General features: G+C 47.1%; 1 protein-coding gene across 4 annotated transcripts in view; it reads right to left on the bottom strand.

Moving 5' to 3' along the window:
• The window catches only part of CLPB (ClpB family mitochondrial disaggregase), a 148,752-nt gene that overhangs the window by 8,927 nt on the left and 133,470 nt on the right, over nucleotides 1-6,355 (bottom strand). The window lies entirely within an intron of this gene.

Raw genomic sequence — 6,355 nt, 5'->3', positions numbered from 1 at the left:
TTCCTGCCTTAAATCTGGCTTGGAATGTCTCTTTTTTCAGGCTTCTACTGGGTCTGATCACCACATCATCCACTCATCCCACATTTCCTGAGGGCATACTGTGTGTGCCAAGCACTGGAGCTATGTCTCTGTTCTCTAGCAGCACCCGAGTGGGGCAGGCTGACATGGACAAAGTCAGTCACCATCAGCGTGGGATCATGATGAGATGGAGGGGAGCAACAAGCACCCAGACAGCTCCATGGTGCCCTCAACTTTGCAAGTCTATGTGGGCACATGCCCCTTTTTCTTTTTTTTAAAGTATAGTTGATTTACAAAGTTGTGTTAGTTTCAGGTGTACAGCAAAGTGATTCAGTTATACATACATACACCCACATATATACATATATATATCCTTTTTCAGATTCTTTTCCATTATAGATTATTACAAGATATTGAATACAGTTCCCCATGCTATACAGTAGGTCCTTGTTACTTGCCTTTTTTATATATAGTAGTGTGTATATGTTAATCCCAAACTACTAACTTATCCTCTCCCCCTTCTCCCTTTGGTAACCATGAGTTTGTTTTCTACGTCTGAGTCTATTTCTGTTTCATAAATAAGTTCATCTGTATCATTCTTTTAGTGTCCACATATAAGTGTATCATACAATATTTGTCTTTCTCTGACTTACTTCACTTAGTATGATAATCTCTAGGTCCATCCATGTTGCTGCAAATGGCATTATTTCATTCTTTTTTATGGCTGAGTAGTATTCCATTTTGTATATGTACCACATCTTCTTTATCCACTTGTCTGTCGATGGACATTTAGGTTGTTTCCATGTCTTGGCTATTGTAAATAGTGCTGCAATGATCACTGGGCTGCAGGTATCTTTTCAAATTGGAGTTTTCGTCTTTTCCGGATATATGCCCAGGAGTGGGATTGCTGCGACATACGGTAACTCTAGTTTTAGTTTTTTAAGGAACCTCCATACTGTTCTTCACAGTGGCTGCACCAATTTATTTTTATATTATTTATTAAAAAAATTTTTTTTAATCAGTTTAAAAAAAATTTATTTTATTTTATTAAGTTTTTGGCTGCGTTGGGCCTTCGTTGCTGTGTGCAGGCTTTCTCTAGTTGCGGCGAGCAGGGGCTACTCTGTTGCGGTGCGCAGGTTTCTTATTGCGGTGGCTTCTCTTGTTGTGGAGCATGGGCTCTAGGCACGTGGGCTTCAGTAGTTGTGGCTCGTGGCCTCTAGAGTGCAGGCTAATTGTGGTGCATGGGCCCAGGTGCTCCGCGGCACGTGGGATCTTCCCAGGCCAGGGATCGAACCTGTGTCCCCTGCATTGGCAGGCGGATTCTTAACTACTGCGCCACCAGGAAAGTCCCTACTTTTCTTTTCTTTTCTTTTTTTTTTGCGGTACGCGGGCCTCTCACTGTTGTGGCCTCTCCCATTGCGGAGCACAGGCTCCAGACGCGCAGGCTCAGAGGCCATGGCTCACAGGCCCAGCCGCTCCGTGGCATGCGGGATCTTCCCGGACCGGGGCAGGAACCCGTGTCCCCTGCATTGGCAGGCGGACTCTCAACCACTGCGCCACCAGGGAAGCCCCCTACTTTTCTTTTAAACTAATACATCTTTCTCATTTATTTACATGTTTTCACTTAAGAGCTATCCAGAATGTAGCTTGCAGCCCTTCTCTCTCCATGGTTGGGCCTAGGGCTGATTTCCAGGGAACTGGCCTCCTGGGGTGAGGCCCGCCCATAATTAGCCCCAGGGGAAGAGCACACCCTCTGGAGTGGGATTTGCGAGTTAAAACAAGCAGAATGCCCATGACTTTTCATGAAGAATTTAGGGATTTAGGGCATTATGAGGGCATTCAGAGGCCCTGACTCTCCACCCAGATCAGGGTTCCCCAGAGACTCCTCAGGCTCCTCTCCTACTGGCACATGCTTCCATCTAAGAGAATGCACCCACTGCCTGTGCTTCTCCTGAGAGATGGGGATGAGGGAGGGTGCACCAAGACCCTGAGAGGGAGGTAGCTATGTCTGAAATCCAGGCTATACTCTAGCTCGGTTGCTGGCCAGAAATTCAGTCTGTGATGTATTCTATTTTTTTCTCTGTCCTGTCACTCTGTACATGAGGTATAGGGTGGCAGAAAGAGCCCCAGGCTTGGCTTCCAGCCCCAGTTCTCTACTATCTGTGTGGCCTTGGCAGCCTTCCCTTTTGGAGCTGCAGTTTCTTCCTATATACTCAGGCCCTTATGCCCTCTCGCTGTTTCTCCTTTATGTTATGGCCTGAGGAGAGGACCTAATCCAAGAGGTCGGAAAGGCCTTGGAGAAGTTCTTAAGGTCATGAGGGGGTGTTATCAGAGGACATGGAGCATTAGCCAGCAAGCATCTTCAGAGGGACCCAGGCAGCTTGGCCAAGAGAAACACTGGCTTCAGGAAGCGTGGGAAGATAGACATGGGGAAGCTGGGAGTGCTGCCCAGAGGGAGCAATGAGCTGGAAGCCACGAGATGGGTATCTGGATAATAGGTGACACTCACTGGGCGCTTACTATGTGTCTGGCGATGTTCTAAATAAGCAAGCTATAAAGGGCTTAGAATGTGTGTAAGTCTATGAGGTAAAAGTAGTATTATCATTCCCACCTTACAGATGAGAAAACCGAGCCACAGATTAAAGTAACTTGCCCAAGGTAACTCAAGCTTGACAATCTGGCTCCAAGCCTGTGCTCTTAGCCACTATACTCTCCTGCCTCATATTTCCCACTCCATCAATCAGCTGGGCTCTTGGCATCTTCATTTGAAGGGTTCTGAGCTTTGTGTCCAGAACCAGTGTCAATCAATGCCCCAAGGTAACAGGGAGTACAGACTTCAGTGCTCACTTACGCTTATGTCAAATTACCTGGGTTCTTATCCTAGTCCTTCTACTGATTTGCTGAGTAACTCTCAACAAATCTAAGGGCTTGATTTTCTTGGCTGAAATAATTTTGGTGATCTTACCTTAGGGTTATCTAGAAGTGAGGCAACAATAATAACAATTATATCTAACATGTATTGATTGCTTACTATGTGCCAAGAATGGTGTTTAGCATTTTACATCATTATCTCACTTAACCTTCATAATAATCCAATGAGACAGGCACCATTATTGAATCCATTTTACAGATGAGAAAACTGATGTAAACAGAGATCTCAGCCAACTCCACAGAGTAGTTTAGCACTGGACTCAGAGCCCTGCTCTTGATCCCTTCATCATACTGCCACTATAACTGCAGTCATTAGGGCTTCACCACCCTACTTCAGGATGAAATCACAGAGTGCCATTAAGGTTTTTGCTCAAGGATTATTAACCCTAATAATGGGAGTTAACAAAGCTGCTCAATTTGGGAGAAACAGTAGAGGTTGATGAGAGAAAAATAATAAGCTCACAAGTCAGGTAAAGAAATTATAGGACTTGCCTGGTGGAGCAGTGGTTAAGAATTCACCTGCCAAGGCAGGGGACACAGGTTTGAGCCCTGGTCTGGGAAGATCTCACATGCCATGGAGGAACTGAGCCCATATGCCACAACTACTGAGCCTGTGTGCCGCAACTACTGAGCCTGTGTGCCGCAACTACTGAAGCCCGCGTGCCTAGAGCCCGTGCTCCCCAACAAGAGAAGCCACCGCAAAGAGAAGCCCGCACACTGCAACGAAGAGTAGCCCCCGCGTGCAGCAATGAAGACCCAACACAGCCAAAAATAAATAAATTAATAATAATAAAAAAGAAATTATAAAAATGTGCAAACAAGTCCTTGTGAGGCAGCCAGGTCTGGAGGTATTGTGACTCTTTACAAATGAGGAAACTAAGGATCAGAGAGCCAGAACTCGAATTCAAGTCATCAACTCCCAGGTCAGTGCTCAGTCCTCCTTTACACTGGGCCCTGTACATGACACTTCCCACACATCACTCTGTGGGTCCTGGTGACGTCAGGTACCCTGGTTAGACAGCTTACAGTCCAGAACTCTCAGATTTTGTTTTATTTTTGTTTTTAAATTTATTTTATTTATTTATTTTTGGCTGCGTTGGGTCTTCCCTGCTGCGTGCATGCTTTCTCTAGTTGCTGCGAGCGGGGGCTACTCTTGGTTGCGGTGCGTGGGCTTCTCATTGCGGTGGCTTCTCTTGTTGCGGAACACGGGCTCCAGGCACGTAGGCTTCCGTAGTTGTGGCTCGCAGGCTCCAGAGCGCAGGACCAGTAGTTGTGGCACACGGGCTTCGCTGCTCCGCGGCGTGTGGGAACCTCCCGGACCAGGGCTTGAACCCTTGTCCCCTGCATTGGCAGGCGGACCCCCAACCACTGTGCCACCAGGGAAGCCCAGAACCCTCAGATTTTGAAGGCAGGTTTCAAACATGCCTGTTACATGTCCAGAGAATGTCTATGCTAGACATAGATGCTGTAATGAGTTGGTCCTCAGGGCTGGTGAAGGTAGAAGTTTTATAGAAGCAACAACTATTATTTAAAAATAAAATACATGATTATATTGGGCTTCTCATGCCTCTCATCTCCCTATGTGACATGGGGACAAATGGACAAGTTTATAATCTAGCCTCCTCTTGTGGCTGAGAACAACAGTTCTGAGAGAAGAGTTGAGAGACTGGATTCTGATTTTACTTCTTCCCCTAACAGGTGACTTTGGATGCTTAACACTGCAGGGTCTCAGTTCTCTCAGCTAAAAAGTGGGTCTAATTTAGCATTTATGCAATCTTCCTTATAGGATCAAATAAGACAATGGATGGGAGTACTGCTGTGGAAAGTAAGGAGTGATGAATAAGTATAAGACAAGGGATCAGGCACTTACTGGGTGCTAGAACCTGTGTTCTCTGTGATTCATAGTATCTCACTTGATGCTCACGACAACCTTAGACACAGGACTGATTAGCTTCATTTTGAGGCAAGAGCTGAAACTTAGAGGGGTAAAGCAACCCGTCTAGGACCAGTAGAACCTGCGCCAAGGAATGGCTGACTCCAGAGCCTGGATCACCCAGGCCACTAACTCCAAGTAGTGACGGTGTTAACTCCGTCTCCTAGGTGAGGCATGTACTGAAGGATGCCATCATCAGCTTTCAGGACACCCTGCACTGGTGGAAATCTGCCTCTTGTTTAGATGCTCCAACTGAAAAATGACTTGCATCATCAGTCTTTTTTCAAGCCCCTTCTCCTTTCTACACCAGCAAGTCAGCAGATACCTTCCTTCTACTTCCACTGTGTATGAAGACATATTAAGACAGCTTGGATAAGGAGATTATGATTTGTAATTAAATATTAACCTTTCTGACAGTATTAAAATTAAACCACTCCGAATTCTTCATCCCTAATCAGGTGGTTCCTGCCCATAACTGCATCTTCCCTAATAGTCTTGCTAGTTTATGGCCCTTTCCAGAGTGCTAATTGTTTCAATCGCTGCCAACCTGATGAATTGTCTTAAAAATGCTATTTCGGTTGGAGCATATTAGCATGCCATGCGCTGCTTCTTGCCTGCCTGCCTGCCTGTTGAGTGGGTCTGCTCTAGCTTTGGTTGAGGTAGCTCACAGACAGCTACTGGCAGAGTCAGTAGAAGGGGGCTATGAATGCGGCTCAGAAGGACACAGCCTGAGCTACCTTGTTTCTTTGGCTGCCAGGCCCTCAGGGAGGTGGTGAAGGGGGAGCTAGGCAAAAGCAGGATAGGAGGTGGCCAGGACTCTGTTGCTGGCAGTTTGGCTGGCGGAGGCCTGGGCAATTCCTCATCACCTCAGCTGGGGAGGCTTTCCACAGAAAGTAGGCAAGGGCATCCAGGGTCGTGGGCAACCTGTGATGCCTCCACACTGGGAAGGCCAGCAGGAAGAAGAATGTGTGGCTTTAAGTTGAAATGTTTCTGCAATCTTCAAGGACTGCTCTGACATTTCTCTCTGTGTGAAAGTATTTCCTGTCAGTCTAGAAAGTCAAACTGAGCAGGCCTTGGAAAGCCAGAGTCTGAACAAGGGGATGGGCACAGCCCTGTCCTATGGAGAATCCAGGCCTCTGGGTCATGGGAAAAAGGAGACTGTGACCACCTCATAGCTTAGGGCATTAAGAAATCATGTTTAAAAGCTCACGTAGAATGGGGCTTCCCTGGTGGCGCAGTGGTTGAGAGTCCGCCTGCCGATGCGGGGGACGCGGGTTTGTGTCCCAGTCCGGGAGGATCCCACATGCCGCGGAGCGGCTGCGCCCGTGAGCCATGGCCGCTGGGCCTGGGCGTCCGGAGCCTGTGCTCCGCAACGGGAGAGGCAACAGCTGTGAGAGGCCCGCGTACCGCAAAAAACAAACAAACAAAACAAAACAAAAAAACAACTTCACTTGGCTCTAAAGCAAGGACGCG

The sequence above is a fragment of the Lipotes vexillifer genome, unplaced genomic scaffold, assembly GCF_000442215.2.
Source record: "Lipotes vexillifer unplaced genomic scaffold, Lipotes_vexillifer_v1.1 scaffold557, whole genome shotgun sequence".
In the NCBI taxonomy this organism is placed as follows: Eukaryota; Metazoa; Chordata; class Mammalia; order Artiodactyla; family Lipotidae; genus Lipotes; species Lipotes vexillifer.
The sequence above is the reverse complement of the archived record's forward strand: the minus strand, read 5'-3'. Positions and strand labels throughout refer to the sequence as shown.